Source organism: Plecotus auritus, assembly GCF_963455305.1.
Source record: "Plecotus auritus genome assembly, chromosome: 13".
NCBI lineage: Eukaryota > Metazoa > Chordata > Mammalia > Chiroptera > Vespertilionidae > Plecotus > Plecotus auritus.
In genome coordinates this window covers 13535867-13553335 of record NC_137779.1, presented here as the reverse complement: position 1 = coordinate 13553335, position 17469 = coordinate 13535867, and the positions used below count along the sequence as shown (strand labels likewise).

Below are 17469 nucleotides of genomic sequence, written 5' to 3'. Positions count from 1 at the left end.
CTTTCCCCGGAGGGAGATAGGATGCTCCCTACTCGGAGCAGGCTGCGCGCACCTTCTCGATTCTTTCAAGGAATTTCTCGCCCTGGGGGTGGGGGGTCGGGGGGAGGAAGATGGAGGGGAGGCCGAGCCGCAAATTAACCGGCTGGGGTCCAGGCTGGATGGGGCGTGGGGTGTGACTCGCACATTCTGGGACTGAAATGCGGAACTGAAATGCCGAGTAGCCCGAGCGCAGGCCCCTCGGGGTCTTCGCGCCTTCCTCCTGACCCGGGGCCGCGGGCGCGGGGTCCGGGTTCGGGTCCCCGGGTCGCGGCGGGTGCAGACAAAGCGGCGGGGTACGCGGGGCCGGGGCGCGGGGCGGCCGAGGGCGGGGCGCGCGGGGGAGGAGCCGCCCCGGCGTCTTGTGCAGGCGGCGCGCGCCCGCCCGGCCCCGCGGCGGCGCGTCACGCTCTCCCCGCCCCGCCCCGCCCCGCGCCGACAAGCCGGGAGGCGGGAGGCGGTGGCGGCGGCTGCTGCTGCTGCGGCGGCTGCTGAGGTGCAGGTGGCGGCGACTGGCGGCGAGAGAGGCGGCGGCCGGCGGTGAGTGGGGCCCTGTTCGTCCCCCGCCCCTCCTTCCCTCGCCCCGCCGGCGGTGCGGGGCCCGGGCCGGGCCGTCCCGCGTTTGTGAGGGGCCCAGGTCCGCGCGCCGAGCCGCCCCCGGGGGGCCCGGGAGCTCCGAGGGTGGGGATGGCCCTGGAGGCCCGCGGTCCCTGGGGTGCTTCCCGGGAGAGCCGGGACCGAGGCCGGCCCTGTGGCGCCTAGTCCGCCTTCCTTCCTCCGCCGCCTCAAGATGGAGCTGGGACTCCGTGCCCTGCGCCGCCCCGGGCGACCCTCTCTCCTGCGCTCGGCCCTGGGGGGTCAGGGCCAGGCCGGACCTGTTGCCCCCGGGCGCCGCCGCCGGGTCGCCCGAGCCTTCCTCAGCCCTTGGCCCAGGTGCCCGCGAGCCGGGTCGGAGGGCACCGTGGCCCTGGCCTCCGGGGCGGGCGCCGGCCGGCGGGATAGCCCGGCCTGCCTGGCGGTGGCTTTTGCCCCCGTCACCCCGTCACACACCACCCCCAAGCGGGACTGTGATTCTTGGAGAAGGTGGACGAGAAGAGGGGGTACGGGTTTCTGAAATCGCACCGCTGCTCCGTCACCCGACCCTTCTGCCTGGGCAGCGGATTGGCCCGGAAGACAGATGACACTTGTTTAGAGGTTATTTTAAAAGCGGAGCCTTCCATTCCCCCTCCCGGGCTTCAGACATCGGATTTGAATTTGGGGATAAATCCTGAACTCGGCTGTTTCTCCACTTCGTGTGGCTTTTCCATCTGGCAGGGGGGGCCGAGCGCCACTCCCTCATCCCTTCACGGCCCCACCTCTGGGGCATGGAGAAATTACACGTTAAATCTGCAGTCCTTTGAGATGTCTGTTTTTAGCAAAACTTGGGCACCAATTACCATATTTAAAAAAGGAGGGTGGAAAAAATTATGCAATTTTATGTTTTTGGATTCAGCAGCCTTGCCTTCCCGTTTTAGGTTAGGACAGTGTCTGGACAGTGAGAGGTCAGTAAGGGGTCCTGTTGCTGCTGCTGTGACAGGTTATGATTCTGGTTGGTGGTACCCTTTTATTATAATTATTTCTGTTACTTATAGTGTCCACAAGTCCAGACACCAAAGTCTTTGACTTTGGCTTTTAAAATTTTTTTTCAATTACAGTTGACATTCAGGATCATAGTGTTTGACTTTGGCTTTAATGATAACCTATTGCAAGAATCCTCAGGTATATTGCTCCCAGCCTTGGGGCATTTTACCCTCTGAAAATAATAATTACGTTTATTGAGGGCTTGTTGGGGTTAGGCTCTGGGCAAGTCTTTTGTATGTTTTATCTCAATCAACCTAACCCAATGAGGGTGCTCTCTATCACCATCCCCATTTTAAAGAGGAGGCTTAGAAAGGTTAATTACCTTGACCGGGTGCACACAGCTAATAAGTAGCTAATAAGTGGTGGTGTCGGGATTTGAGCTCAGGTGTTCCGACTCAGGGTGCTTAATAATTAAATTAGTAGAGTGAATCTCTAGCAAGGAGCCAGTCTATCCTTAAGCAACTCAAAGAAGCGGGTGATTGCTTGGCTGAGGGCTGGTGCTGAATTTTTCAGGTTCAGAGAAAAAAGTGCATCTTAGGTTTCCCACTAGAACTGGTTCAAAGGAGTAAAAAAAAAACCCACAAGACTAAAACTGGGTGGAAACCTGCAGGTATTCCATCTGAAGATAAAGATCACAACCTTCTCCGCTTTTTTGACAATTGCTTAAGTTCCTACCTGTGCCTAAGCACAACATCAGCCGATCTGGTTTCTGTTCTTTATAAGTTTAGAATTTGGTGCCCTTATTTATAGTTAAAAATGTTTATTTTTTACCCAATGTCTGATATTGAGTCTGTTGCATCCCGTGTGACCCATAAGTGCATGTGAACTTAACTTCAGTCATGTTTGACTCTTGCTTTTTAAGTGTTGTCTCTGTTGGTATTCTAAGCTTAATGGATGGAGTGTAAGAGATGAATTGGTCCTCTTATACTCCATACAAAGATAGACATCTTTGAATTCATCACATGTTGGCTGCCTGAAGTTCTTCATTTGCAGATATAGTTCTGGTCTTGTGTGTGTGTGTGTGTGTGTGTGTGTGTGTATGTATGTATGTATGTATATGTGTGTGGTCCTTGCCCTGTATAAGGTCCTTGCCTCCATATATATTTCACTTCATAGTATCCTCTGCAGGATTCTGAGGAGTCCCATGCGTTCAGTAAATATTTGTTATTTAGTTAATTGAAAATATGAAATCTATAAGTTTCAGGACTGGTTTTATAGAAGTCAAAGCTAAAGAGAAGAAAACATTCCCAGAAGGTGGTATTGTAAAATCACAGAAAAATGGCTTAATATCTATTAATATTAAAAGAAAATCTTATCTGTGCAGTGTCAGCTAAAGTTCACTTCGTAACTTCACTGCATATAGTGTCCCATTTTATCCAAATTACCGGCTTCTTTAACCCTTCCTTGTACAAGAGAGATGGGAGGTAGAGTATCTTTTCTCTATGATGAAAGAATGGATAGTTGTAAGCCTGTTGTTCTCCTTGACAGAATTTTTGAAGTGTTGTGATATTCTCCCCAAAGGCAGCTAGAGGGGCTAAGGTTTACCTGTCTGTGTGCTGTAATTCATCTCTTCCTCAACAGATTTTTATTGAGCACATAATGTGTGCCAGATGCCATTCTGGGAACTGGTGATACAGCAGTGAATAAAACAGACAGAAATCCCTGTTCTCTTTGAACTCCCCCTTCAAGTAGGGGAGGCAGACAATAACCATATTAGTAAAATTTACAGTGGTGATACATGGTAAGAAAAAAAAACAGGGAGGGGGAATATTAAGTTTTGGGGAGAAAAATTAGGGTAACAGAAGTTTTAGATAGGGTGGTCTGAGGAGACCTTGTTGCGAATGTGACTTTTGAGTAGAAATCTGTAGGAAGTGAGGAATATAGATCCAAGAGGGAAGAGCATACTAAGAAGAGGGAACAGCAAGTGCAAAGGTTCTGAGGTGGAGGCTTGGGATGGGGCAGATAATGTATCATATTGGTTGTAGTTCTGAATATGTATTTATTAATATAGTGAAAGGTACAGAACCATGCCATGAGTTTGATGAAGAAAGAGTTAAAGATAGGAAAACTGAGGCTCAAAGAATTTTACTAATTTACTAAAAGGCCATATAACCAGTGAATACAGAGCTAGAAATCGAACTCGAGTTTATGTTATGCTAAGCAATGCACAGAATATGTTGGCAGTGGAATCCTCAGATCTTCAGTACTTGATGTTCAGACTTGCTTTGGGTGTATACTTTCTTCTATTTGTGTGCAGGATCTTTGTTCAACCCTGGGAGGCCTTGTCACTGATATTTGCACTTATAGCTTTTTCCTGGAATTGTGCTCCTGGCTACCAAGTCTTCCTTTTTCAGTCTCAAAAGTTTCTTGGTTAAAAATTTATGTTTAATATAAACCTTCATGTTGGTCTCCTAAATCTTTTTTTTTTTTTTAATATATTTTTATTGATTTCAGAGAGGAAGGGAGAGGGAGAGAGAGATAGAAACATCAGTGATGAGAGAGAATCATTGATTGGCTGCCTCCTGCACGCCCCACACTGGGGATCGAGCCTGCAACCTGGGCATGTGCCCTTGACCAGAAATGAACCAGGACCCTTCAGTCCACAGGCCAAACTGGCTAGGGAGGTCTCCTAAATTGGAAAGCAGTGACAGGATCACCCTGGATATGAATTTTTTTTAAAAAGATTTTTATTTAGGGAGGCTTTAAGTTATTATAGCATCTTATATATATTTTAATATGTGTAGTGTATGTTTCCCATGTAGATAGAACTCAAAGAATCCATATGCTTTAAATCAGCATTTGAGCTACAATGCACTTTTAAGGGAAACCATATTGACTGATGGTACTACACAAGAATTTCAAGAGTGACCTCTTCAGATTCCAATCAGGGCAACAGAAGAGGCCCTTCTTTTCTTTTGATAGGTTTGGCAGACTTAACCAACCTTGAATTTGGCTAGGACATCTGGGTTAATATCCTGGCCCTGGCACTAAGTACCAAGGAATCTTGGCCATAATTAGTAAAGAACTTTTTTTTTTTTTCAATCTCCATCTGGCAGTTCCAGAAGGACAGATTCCACTCACACTAACTCAATGGGTGGGTCCGTCTTTTGACTCTGTTATTGTGGTTCAGCAACAAAATCTTGCAAGTTTTCTTTGCAGAATATTAGGAAAGAGGAAGTAGTCCTGTTACAGGATCCCTGCTGGGAACCTTCTCTGGTATGTCTTTCCCTGGGGAAACAAACGCATTCTCATCCACCTCTTCTCAGGAATTTGAATGAGATTACAGAGAGACATTTTTCGGCCCTAATGTTTTATAGAAGCAGAAGGTCTAATCTACTTTTGACTTGAATTAAGGAGTTTTGATATTTGTATTCTCCTTCGCTTACTTACGTCTTAAGTATAGCTTGGATTAGATCCCAGTTTTAACTCTGCCCATTTTTTACACTTAAAATTGCCAAGCCCTTGATTTACTGTGCCTCCTCCGAAGTTAAGGGCCTAAGAACCAGATGTTCAGGGTGCATACCACCCGGAATCCGGGGTTTGGTGTATAAAGGACATATAAAAGGAAGACAACTTTAATGTTTGTTTTCTGATTCTACAAATCCTTAGTCAAGTAGTGCACTGAAATATTGGGCATATCTTTTTTCTCTCTCAGAAATAGGTATTAGGGATCTTTCCTAAGTATCTTGTAATCAAATCTTTTGACCTTCTGCATTCTCTCTAACTGATTTCCTCCATAGGATGAATGATTTCTTGTTTTGTTTTTGTTAATTCTTCCCCAAAGTTATTTTTCCCCATTGATTTCTATGAGAAAGGGGGAAGGGAGGGAGAGATGGGGGGTGGGGATTGGGGGGAGAGAGAGACAGAGAGATATCAGGGCTGGGAATTGAACCTGCAACTTACATATGTACCCTTGACCTGGAATCGAACTCTCAACCCTTTGATGCTTGGGCAGCCATTCTAACCACTTAGCAACACCGTCCAGGGCACCTCCACAGAATGATTTCTTATTAGAGATATTATGTTCTAATACCTAAGGCAGTAAGGAACCTATTTCGATTTTTTTCCAGACTATAGAATAAATAAACTTTGCAGGCAATGTAATTTTTTTTTTTTTTTACAGCCTCAGTGAAAGAAAACTTTTATCACCAAGTCTCATACATGGGTGTATCACATGAAGCCATATTGATAATTTTTGTTGTAAGGCACATGTGGCTTGCTTAGGTATTCCATTGAGAATCCAGTATCAGAGTCAAATTTAGATTTTAGTTTTCTAGTGAAGTTATTATTTTTCTTAGAGGTTCTCAGGTTTATTTTTTTCCTTATATTTTACAATTCAAGTGACCCTTACATTTTCATAACATATATAAGTTATAATATGTGGGTTCAATGCATAAGGCATAAACCACACCACAAAAAGCACAGAAAAAAGCAAATTATTCATAATTCTACTGTCTAGAGAAAATCATTATTTTTAAATATATTTTATTGATTTTTTTACAGATAGGAAGGGTGAGGGATAGAGAGTTAGAAACATCGATGAGAGAGAAACATCGATCTTCTGCCTCCTGCACACCTCCCACTGGGGATGTGCCCACAACCCAGGTACATGCCCCTGACCAGAATCAAACCTGGGACCCTTCAGTCTGTAGGCCGATGCTCTATCCACTGAGCCAAACCGGTTAGGGCAAGAGAATCATTTTAGTATTTTACAATATGTCCTCCCAAATGGTAAGATTTCGTTCTTTTTTATGACCTGGTAGTATTCCATTGCAGAATTTCCTTCCTTTTTAAGGCTGAATAATAATACTCCCTTGTGTGTATATACCATATTTTGCCAGTCCATTCATCTGTCAGTGCTTCCATGTTTTAGCTATTGTGAATAATGTTATTATGAACATGGGTGTACAAATATCACTTTGAGATACTGCTTTCAATTCTTTTGGGCATATACCCAGAAGTGGAATTATTGGATCATATGGTAATTCTTTTTAATTTTTTTGAGAAACTGCCATGCTGTTTTCCACAGTGACTGTATCATTTTATTTATTTTTATTTTTATTTTTTTAATATATATTTTATTGATTTGTTACAGAGAGGAAGGGAGAGAAATAGAGAGTTAGAAACATCCATGAGAGAGAAACATCGATCAGCTGCCTTCTGCACACCTCCTACTGGGGATGTGCCCGCAACCAAGGTACATGCCCTTGACCAGAATCGAACCTGGGACCCTTTAGTTCAAAGGCCGATGCTTTATCCACTGAGCCAAACCAGCTAGGGCTATCAGTTTTCTTTTAATTCATATATTCACCAGGCATATATTGAGTACCTACTGTAGGGAAGCACTAGCTCTGATGTTTGGGGATACAAAGTTGAGTAAAACAGGCACTCGTTCTGCTCTTGGGGAACCCAGGGCTATTAATGCAAGTGAGGTTAAGGGCAAGAATTCAGTCCTTTGCGCGACAGAAAGCCCAGCTCTGTTACTGGGTGGAAGACCCTGTGTAAACTCCTCAACCTTTTGGAGCTCAGTTTTCTGATCTATAAATTGGGGATGATGGCTACTTCCTATACTCTTGGTGATGATTAAATGAATTTATGTAAAACGGAGTACATGTTAGAACTCTTCTTTTTCCTTCCCTTTAATCCCTGTATTTTCCTGACTTCCCATTACTAAAGGAATGAACACTTTAATTTTTCTTCTTTTATTTAAGTTAGAATGGGGAGAAAACCCACTTCTACTACCATGGAAATGAAAACTATTCTTTCTGCCATGGTTTAGAAAGTTAATTTGAGTAGTAGTGCCTTGCCGCACTGAAGGGCATATTTTATTATTATTTTTTAATAATATTTTTTATTAATTTCAGAGAGGAAGGGAGAGGGAGAGAGAGAGAGAAACATCAATTATGAGAGGGGATCATTGACTGGCTGCCTCCTGCACGTCTCCTACTGGGGATCAAGCCCAAAATCTGGGCATGTGCTCTTGACCAGAATTGAAACCGGGACCCTTCAGTCCACAGGCTGACTCTCTATCCACTGAGCCAAACCGGCTAGGGCGAGGGCATATTTTAAACGAACAGTTGTCACTAAAGAACTTGTAATTTATGAGAAGTTAAATATTCAGCATGGAAAAACAACTCATGCTCCTCATGTCAGAACTTGTGCCTTGCCAGATTTCAGGCCCTTCAGTATGTTTGTCAATTTTATTTTCCACAGCTTAATGACAGAGGTGTGTATGTGGGGGGTGTCTTTCTAAGGTAGAACCTGCTGTGTGTCTGTGTAGATTACCAAACAGCTAAAAAATAACCAACAATGAAGTTGGGTGTTAAGATCCAAATGAAAACAATTTCTTTTTGTTGTTGTTTTTTTGTTAATCCTTACCTGAGGATATTTTTTCCATCGATTTTTAGAGAGAGTGGAAGGAAGGGGGAGAAAAGAGAAAGAGAAACATCGATCGATTGCCTTCTGCATGTGCCCCAAATCAAGTCTGCAACCAAGGTACCTGCCCTTGACCGGGATCGAACCCGGGACCCTTCAGTCCCAGGGCTGACACTCAGACTGGCTAGGGCCAAATGAAACCGATTTCTAGTTTCCATTTACAGTGTGTAGGGTGGTTGTGTAGAAAACTATCGTAGGGACTTGTGAGTAAATTTAGTAGAGTGTTATCTTCTCTTAAAATAGCCAAGTATCCTTCAGTAGGTATTGTGAAAATAGAAATGTGGGTATTTTTTTCTGTTGGCTCTAAAGGCCAATAATCCTCGGGTGCAGGGGCCTCAATAAACGTACATCACTCAGAGGGGAAAATAGTACATCCCTGAGGGAGGGGGTGGGGATGGGGCCAGTAGCAACTCTTAAATTTGCTCATTTGCAAAGTGAAAATAAAAATGTTTTATCAAGAGAAAAGAACCAACACGGAAGTAATTGGTTCTTGTGTGAGTTTTCTTTGTGCCCTTTCTTGCTCAGAACAAACAGTTGGTATGTGTTGCTTTTAGTGTGGGCAGATCAGAAACTTTTACTCATCAGCATACTTTATGTAGGTCAGGAGTCTTGCATTTGGAGGTTGGGGTTTAAGTCCTAGGCCGTTTCAAGTAACTGGGACCCTAACAAGTGATTGCACTGTACATCTATATCTATTTAATCGAACCTGCGACCCTTCAATACGTGGACTGGCTAGGGTATGATTTCACTTTTTAGAAGTGTTTTCCTCAGTGGTAAAATGAGGAAGTTGAACTAGATTGCCAAGGTCTCTTCTGAGTCTAAAATTCCATGATGCTATATTAAGCACATTTGCTCCTTTTTACACATTAGTATAATTGACTGCTAGCGACCTATTAAGTTCTTCTGGGAGATACTAACCAGGCTTAGTCACTTCAGTCCCTTTTAAGATCCATCTTAAGCTGGTGGTAGTAGAGTTACAAAGCCAACTAGGTTTTGTAGAAACTTGTGTAAATGAGCAAAATAGCTCCAATTATTCAGCTTTTTATGGCTCCTCCCTATCCCTTTTTCAGTTCTTTTGCAGATGGAAGAACTTTAGGGGGATGCTTATATATATATTTTTAATTCTTATTTTTTTAAAAATATATATTTCATTGATTTCAAAGAGGAAGGGAGAGGAAAGAGAGATAGAAATATCAATGATGAGAGAGAATCACTGATCGGCCACCTCCTGCACGCCCCCCACTGGGGATCGGGCCTGCAACTCGGGCACGTGCCCCTGACCAGGAATCGAACCTGGGACCCTTTAGTCTGTTCTATCCACTGAGCCAAACCAGCCAGGGCTGGTTTGCTTGTTTTTTGCATAGATCTAAGTAGCAGGAATAGAAAATAACTCTTCACTCAGACTGGGCTGTATGAAGATGTTCCTGGTTGCAGGCAGTTTGCACCATGGCACAGAGTTCCAAAAACTTGTTTAATGCTCCAGCTCGCTTTGCCTCGACGGGGTTTCTGCCCCCTCCTCCTCCTTTTTAAAAGTGCTGTGGACTTTGAAACTCTGGGTATAGCTTGCATTCTATACTATGTCATACACACTCTAAATTTTAAAAATGTAATTTTCAAGCACCAAAGTAATTTTTCAAAGGGTTAGGTCTTATCTATTTATACCCTGTTCTGACTTCATTCAGCAAACATCCTAAACTTGAGTCTTTATTTACTTACAATTTTTATTTCTGATCCTGGGCAGCATGGCTCAGTGGTTGAGTGTCAATCTATGAACCAGGAGGTCACTGTTCAATTCCTGGTCAGGGCACATGCCCTGGTTGTGGGCTCAATCCCCAGTGTGGGTGTGCAGGAGGCAGCCAATCAATGATTCTCTCTCATGATTGATGTTTCTCTCTCTCCCTCTCCCTTCCTCTCTGAAATAAAAAAAAATATATATATATATTTTAAAAATTTTAACTTCTGACTTTGATAGAAAGATGTGGTAAAGCTTTCTCAGTATCTTATTGTATGATATTCTCAAACCAGCCCTTAAGGTTGGTAGGCCGATTTCATAAATTGCTTTGTAAGTTAGAAATTGGAAATACCACTTCTTGTAAACACCATCTGAATTTAAGGAGCCAATTAATTTTCTGCCCTTACTGGCTTGTGTCAGTCCTTTCGTGTCTGAAATGGGCTTTTACACATTGTTCTTTGTGAACAGCGACTGCACTCTTTGCTTATCTTTCATCTTTTGTACTTTATCCTTGCTGGAGAACGCAGTTGGTGTTTTTTTTTTGTTGTTTTTTTAAAATATATTTTATTGATTTTTTACAGAGAGGAAGGGAAAGGGAGAGAGAGTTAGAAACATCAATGAGAGAGAAACATCGATCAGCTGCCTCCTGCACACCTCCTACTGGGGATGTGCCCGCAACCAAGTTACATGCCCTTGTCCGGAATCGAACCCGGGACCTTTCAGTCCGCAGGCTGACGCTCTATCCACTGAGCCAAACCGGTTTTGGCTGCAGTTGGTGTTTTTTAATTGTTCAGTTGATTTTAAAGCTGTTTGAGTGTGGCCTACTTAAGAACGTGTATCCTATATGGTGGAGGCAGTAAGTACTGACATATGTAGATAAATATTGGTGGAAATAGATCTTAGTGGTGCTTGAGAACAATGAGGTGATAGTAGGCTAAGGAAGAGCCAGGGTTCTGCTTCCTGGGGTCTCCCTGACATTTTCGGGAGGGCGTTTCAGTGAGTGCTTTTCTTAGGAGTCCAGAGTGATGACAGCAGTAGGGCCTGGATGGATGTGAGCGAACGCTTGGCAGGTTCCCAGGGGTGGAAACCTTTGAGGAAATATCGGTGTTTATGAATATTCTTGACAATGGAATTAAAAAAGGATAGTTTGCACGGCTTTAATATTCAATAAACCCTGGTTCAGTAATGCACCTTTTGAAAGGCACACAGATCTGAAATTAATAAGGGATGGCCCCTTGTAAGGGAGGACCGTGAGGGCCATGTTTTTGAAGAACAGACACATGGCTCTTTGGAGTTAGTGTAAGTTAATCCTGTAAAACAAGGGAATAAACTTGATGGAGAGATGTGGAACTGAATGCAAGTATTGACAAGTGGTACCATAGTTCAGTTGGTTTGGTATCTTTTTACATTTTACCTGTTTCTCTCAGGTCTTCTTTTCCCTTCCTTGAACTGATTTTATTATTTTGTGTCATGCTTTATAATGGCTGGTGAAATGTGTCCATTTAGCAGTACAACAATATAAGTTATTGCCAATCTTGTGGATTAGCTGTAAGTTTATCAAAGGCCGTGCAGAATAACTTGAAGGAACAATGAGGAAGGCCTCAGGCAACTTTCACTCCTCCGGAGGTTATGTTTCTTTAGCCAGGTGGTCCTTGGAGAATGGTGGGGCTTTTCAAGCTACACTAAAGATGCTGCCTTGCCCTAGCCGGTTTGGCTCAGTGGATAGAGCGTCGGCCTGCGGACTGAAGTGTCCGGGTTTGATTCCTTGTCAAGGGTACATGCCTGGGTGTGGGCTCGGTCAGACGTGCAGGAGGCAGCCAATCAATGATTCCCTCTCATCATTGATGTTTCTATCTCTCTCTCTCTCCTTTTCCCTTCCTCTCTGAAATCAATTAAAAAAAACCACCGCCAACAAAAAAAAAACCCCACCATTATTTCCAGATGCTCTGGCCTCCTGAGCATATTTGCTCCACCCTTTTAGGCATACCCCTTGGAAGGACAGTCAGCTCTCTGGAAGATGGACTCTCTTTCTGTCTCTTTCCACTCGGAAAATTGCTCTCGTTCACTTTCTGTGTACTAGTATGTTTATTTCTGTCGGGTTATACCTTTCCCCCCGGCTCATCTTTTCATTATTCCTCAGTCTTGGAATGCACTGCTGGAGATGGTGGGATAAAGACATTTGGAATTTGCCCTTCTATCGTCATAATCAGCAGCCTTACCTCCCATGTGTAAGATTTTTAAAATATATATATTTTTATTGATTTCAGAGAGGAAGGGAGAGGGAGAGAGAGATGAGTGAGAATCATTGATCAGCTGCCTCCTGCATGCTCCCCGCTGGGGATGGAGCCCACAACCAGGGCATGTGCCCTGAACCACCTTGTTCATAGTTGATGCTCAACCACCACTGAGCCATGCCGGCCAGGCCCATGTGTAAGATTTTAATGTTACCCTTTAAACCAGGGATGGGGAATGTCCGGCCCATGTGCTGTATAAGGCCCTCAAAATCATTCGGTCTGGCCCTGCCAAGGCATTAGGGGTGAGTTAACTATATGTTTGACCAAATATAGCAGGCTAATTTTTAAGTTGATAATTTTATATGCCCCTCGAAGGATGTTATAAATATCCAACTGGCTCTCGGCAAGAAAAAGGCTCCCCACTCCTGCTTTAAACCAACCACTTGCTGCTGAAAACAAATGGCTCCAGCCCCGTGCTCCCCCCTCCTCCGTCTTGCTCTTCTCTCTAGTTTATCTCCCTTGTTACAACACTCATTTGGAGCAATGGTCCTTCTGTGGCCCATGCCCTAACCTGTGCTTGGTGACATCACACACGTTTCCTCTATGTTCAGGGGCAAGCTTCTGAGGCCAGAACGATGATGCATGATGACCTTAGGTGGCTGCATGTCGCTCTTGTCACCTTGACCAACCACTCATGTGCTTGACAGATACTCTGTCCCGGAGGTGCTTCCCGCTCCATCCCCCATGGAGTGTTCTGTCTCTATTCAGACTGTTTTCCCGGATGTTAAAACGCTGGCACAGTGCTCTTTCTTCCCTGGTCTTGCATTTTATAGTCAAAGGCAATTCACCAAAGGTTTTGTTTTTGTTTTGTTTTGTTTTGTTTTGTTTTGTTTTGTTTTTGGGGGGGGGGCAGTATCTGATTAGTAAGAAACGAATAACTTTAAAAAAATCAAAACAAAAACACACGAATAGCTGATACCAAAGTCATATCCTTTACCTGTCTCTCCTGCAGTTTTCCCTCCAGTCCCCAAGCCTGTCTTTCCACATGCTCTTATCACGTGGATTGGTTTCCTGCAGTTGGAAAGACAGCAAAAGCTACGCTGCTTCAGTGGAACTGTGCTCTCCCTCCCTTCTTTGTGCTTGAAATGCTGCCACCTGCTCTGTTGTCCTTACGTCTGCCAGTCTCTCTCAGGTTCCTTTCTCGTATCTTGAGACACACTTATTAAATTTTCATCTGTAACTCCATCTCCGCACTTTGCTTTGAATTTTGTGTGGGCGTATTTTCAAACTCCTGGCATTGAGCTGTCAGTTTTCCTGGGCCTTGTGCTTCTTCAGACGTATCCCACCAAATAGCCCTCTTACTGTAAAAGCTGTCTTTCCCTTTTTTCTCTTTAGAGCAGTGAAATGACTCACCGTTTTATATGCAAGGCTTTTTGTGCTCTTTTCCTCACTTGTGTGTTGTAATGGTGTAGGGAAGACACATGTTGCCTACCCAGGGGGCTTAGGGGTATCTGATGGGTAAGTTTATCATCAATGCCAACCCGAGAGCTACTTTCTATGCTGCCTTAAACATGTATTCTAGACCTGCACTGCCCAGTGCAGTTAGCCACCAGCCAGCCACGTGTGGCTGTGGAGCATGTGAAAAGGTGAGATGTGCTCCAAGTATAAAGTACACAAGGGATTTCAATGACCTAGTATGAGAAAAAGAATGTGAAGGAGCTCATGAATAATTTTCATATTGATTACATTTTGAAGTGATATTTTGGATATATTGGATTAAATTAAATGTTATTCATTTCAGCTGTTTCTTTCTAATGTTGTAAAGCATGGTTAGTAGCAAATTCAAAATTACACATTTGCCTCGCGTTATATTTCCATTAGACCGCGCTCTTCTATGAGAGTATAAGTAGTGTCAGGAAAGGTAATGATATAATTTGAGACTCACAGCTCTTGCATACCACTCACTGGAGGTAGTAATTGAGCAGTTTGCCTATAGCTGCATTGGCCTACTTTCAAAAGGAGACTCCAGGGTTTGGAAATCCTCTTAATGCTGTCACGTTCATCAAATGCTTAGAGGGTGAGTTCCAGTTACTTGATGCTCTAGTTTGAAATAGCAGTGGTGCATCATTTGACAGGTTCTTGTTCTGATACTGAGTCAGTTCAGAACTTTTTAGAACTCTTGGTGTGTACCAGATACTTTCCTAGGTCCTTTGGATGCAAAGAGAAATCTCATCCCCGACCACGAGGGACTTAGTCACAGCATGGTATGCAAACAAGACGGGAGTGAGTATGATTCATTGTTCAATAATAGAAGACTGCACAGTGGCTAGGGGAGTCCAGAGGAGGAGATGGTGGGGCAGGAAGTGTGTCAGGAAAGACCCTGTGAGGAGATGCCGCTACTTGTATGTTCTTTTAGAGTCCATTCCTGAGGAAGTAAATAAAGGATATGGGCTTTGGGTGTAGAAAAGTCCATTCGCCGACCTGGCATAATGGTGCACTTCCCATCTCTGCACAGTAAGCTCAGTTCAGCTAGGATATGAGATGTGTTTAAATTGGTCCCCTTGCAGGCCTTTTAGCTATCAATTAGGTTTTGATAGTCTTCTGTGAAGTTAAAACCTTTCGTGTTGTACTTAGAAATCAATTGAAGAAAGCATGTAAATGCTCTTCAGGTTTGTTTCCTTCAGTCTTTTCTGTATATGCAGAAATATGCATGTGAATGAAACTGAAAGGAGGGAAAAATCGAATAACTTCGCCTTTTTCTGGTGGAAACGCAAGTCAGTTTGGAAAGCTCCCAGAATGTTTTGTAATGTTTTCAGTGGCTGAAGCAGACGCGCTCAGGTTTCATTGCTGCGTCTCCGTGTGTTGGGGGTGGGGGACAGCAAGTGACACAGCATACAACAGACACTTACATAACCATGACTTCAGGGGACAGGAGCAGGCTGTGAATGAGCCTCCCAAACTCAGGAATATGATATCAGAACACAGCCTTTGAATTTCTCTCTCGCTTGGCTTGAAAATCAGCTTCAGAAACCTCTTTCTCTCAAACTAGACTTCCGTTACTCTCAGAACTTCTTTCCCTTTCCCTCCGGCTATCAAGCTCATGGACATATAGCATGCTAGAATTAGAAGGGGGTTCAGACGCCTCAGAGTGCAGTTGTTTACAGGTAAGTCTCTTAGCCTGCCTGTTGGCAGGATTTCCTCGGGGTCCCTCCACTGTAGCAACAGCCCTGTTCCTGGAGGCCCAGTGTGAAACTCCTTCCTGGCAGATTAAGTTCATTGCCAATTCTTGGACTCTCCCTTGCCTCCCAACAGAATTTCCGGATGTAGTAAATAAAGGAGTCTGTTTGTTTTGCTGATGGGACAAAGTGGACTCTGAGGGGACTGAGTGGAGATGTGATTTGCCCCGGATCAAGCAGTGGAGAGTGCCAGGTGATGTGGAAGCTGATCTTATCAGATTCCGTTCGTTCTGCACGGATGGCAGAGGATTCTGCTTACCGGCTGCCGCATTTATCGCCTCCCTTTCACTTTTGAATCCTTGCCCTTCCACTTGAGTTTTGATTTGAAATCCAAAACAGTGGAACCACAAAAGGATGGAGCTGGAAATGGATCTTATCTGATCAATATCCTCAGGTTGTAGATGAGAATATCGAGGTCCGGGAAGGGGTTGTGTACTTGTTTGAGGTCATCCAGCTGGTACAGAATCCTGGTGTTCATTTCCTAGTCTAACTTTCTCTCTTATACATTTGTGTGTGTGTTTTTTTTTTTTTTTTTTAATATATTTTATTGATTTTTTACAGAGAGGAAGGGAGAGGGATAGAGAGTTAGAAACATCGATGAGAGAGGGACATCGATCAGCTGCCTCCTGCACACCTCCCACTGGGGATGTGCCCGCAACCAAGGTACATGCCCTTGACCGGAATCGAACCCGGGACCCTTCAGTCCGCAGGCCGACGCTCTATCCACTGAGCCAAACCAGTTAGGGCCATTTGTGTGTTTTTTAAGCGACACATTTTTTTAAACGGTTAGAGTAAAAAACAAATAAAAAACAAAACCTTAAGAATTATGGGGAATACCATTCCTTTTTTTTTTTGGACCATAATTTACATGATGCTTGTTTTGGGGAACTGCTTGTTTTGAAGAACCTCTTATTTCTGTAAATTGCTTAAGCGTTTTTTAGGTGATGAGGGGTTGAGAAGGCAGCGTGGTTTGGATTTTACTAAATTACCTTTTACAATAAAATTTTTGTGTGAAAGAGGTTAACATAGAAGTAGAAAGAACAGTGCCATCACCTAACTTGAATAGTGACCACTCATCACTAGGCTTCTTATGTAAGTTTAATTGGCTGGGTGCTTTTACTTATTACTCATGTAATTACGCTTTTTTTTTTTTTTGCTATGAAGCATTTCTAGCTTAGGTGCTTATCCCAAAAGTTTCTTGGAGCAATTTACTTAGCCGAGATGATTGCAAAACTCTGAGCAAAGTTTTTATTACCTTTTTTTGCCACCGTATTAGGTAAGATAAGCTAGCTGCTGTGACAAACCCCACTAATTTTAGTGACTTACAGGTGCAAGTTTATTTTCCGTTTCAGAAAAGTCCATTTTTCCTGATGCGGGAATGGGGAGATGGGATTCAGGGATTCAGGCTGCTTCCACGTTATGACCCCACCGTCTTCAGTCCACGCTTTTGACGTTGCCCAGCTCGTCTTCATCAGGCCAGCAGCGAAAGGGCCGAGAGCCCGGGGCACTGCACGCGGGAAGGTTTTGTGCTGGGCCTAGAAGTGACGCGCATTTCACACGCTCCTCTCGTTTTCATTGGCTAGAATTTAGTCACGTGGCCACACTGAGCCGCACAGTGAGCTGGGAAATGTGGCCTTTTACTCTAGGGAGGAACAGTGGCTTGGTGAACAGCTTACCTACTGCGCAGGGGTATCCACGCCTCATACTGGCCTTGTGCCGCATTTATGTTCCTACGTAGAAAGCGGCCCAGGAGAGCCCTGGCCGGTGTGGCTCAGTGGGTGGGGCATCTCCCTGCGCCCAGGTCAGGGCACATGCCCAGGTTGCGGGGTCGACCCCGGGTAAGGGGGGTGCAGGAGGCAGCCTATGGACGTTTCACTTTCACTGTGATGTTTGTCTCTTTCCCCTCTTTTCTCTTTAAAAATCAATAAAAATAAAAAAATAGAAAAATATTGAGAAAGAAAAAAAAGAAGAAAGAAAATAAAGAAAGCAGTCCAGTAGAGTCTGCTTCCTAAGTCCCTGGTTGAAGAAACCATTTTATTGTGGCTCAAAAATCATTACTTCTTTTTTTTTCTGCTTACGAAGTTATACCTATTTATTAGATAAAATTTGAGAAACCCCAAAAAAAAACACAAAGACGATATAAAAACTAACAGTAATCCCAGCACCTGGTGATAAT

The 17469-nt window shown here is 43.9% G+C and overlaps 1 protein-coding gene across 10 annotated transcripts in view; it reads left to right on the top strand.

The window, feature by feature from the left end:
* Positions 1–456: 456 nt before the first annotated feature.
* CLIP1 (CAP-Gly domain containing linker protein 1) overlaps positions 457–17469 on the top strand; it is a 99400-nt gene continuing 82387 nt past the window's right edge. For 6 of the 10 annotated variants that reach the window (XM_080650679.1, XM_080650676.1, XM_080650677.1 and 3 more), the window contains exon 1: positions 457–576. The gene's annotated coding sequence lies outside the window, so the exon portion shown is untranslated. Of the gene's footprint in view, positions 577–14960; positions 15222–17469 lie in introns of those variants that run through there. The other 4 variants (XM_080650680.1, XM_080650675.1, XM_080650672.1 and 1 more) reach the window with 2 other exon arrangements.